The sequence below is a fragment of the Oryzias melastigma genome, linkage group LG1 (assembly GCF_002922805.2).
Source record: "Oryzias melastigma strain HK-1 linkage group LG1, ASM292280v2, whole genome shotgun sequence".
Classification (NCBI taxonomy): Eukaryota; Metazoa; Chordata; class Actinopteri; order Beloniformes; family Adrianichthyidae; genus Oryzias; species Oryzias melastigma.
Genome location: NC_050512.1, coordinates 28,082,113 through 28,082,320, shown reverse-complemented (window position 1 = coordinate 28,082,320; position 208 = coordinate 28,082,113). Strand labels below are relative to the sequence as shown.

General features: G+C 43.3%; 1 protein-coding gene across 4 annotated transcripts in view; it reads right to left on the bottom strand.

Annotated features, from left to right (window-relative positions):
- The window catches only part of LOC112157132 (axin-2), a 125,654-nt gene that overhangs the window by 94,771 nt on the left and 30,675 nt on the right, over positions 1-208 (bottom strand). The gene's annotated exons all lie outside the window — the stretch shown is intronic.

The following is a 208-nucleotide window of genomic DNA, read 5'->3' as shown; positions in this document are numbered from 1 at the left end:
CTGATTTGCGGGCTTTGTTTAATTTGTGTTCTTCAGGTAGTTTTGTTTAGGCAGCCATTAGCAGGGAGCTGCTGACTCCGACAGTCGTCATGGCTTGGTCAGCAGTCTCCCTGGTTTCTTTTTCTTTTGGCCAAGGTCCCAACTCTGTTTTGGTTTGTTCTTTTTACTTTAACCACTAATTTCTTTGCTTCATTTCAGGACACAGGTT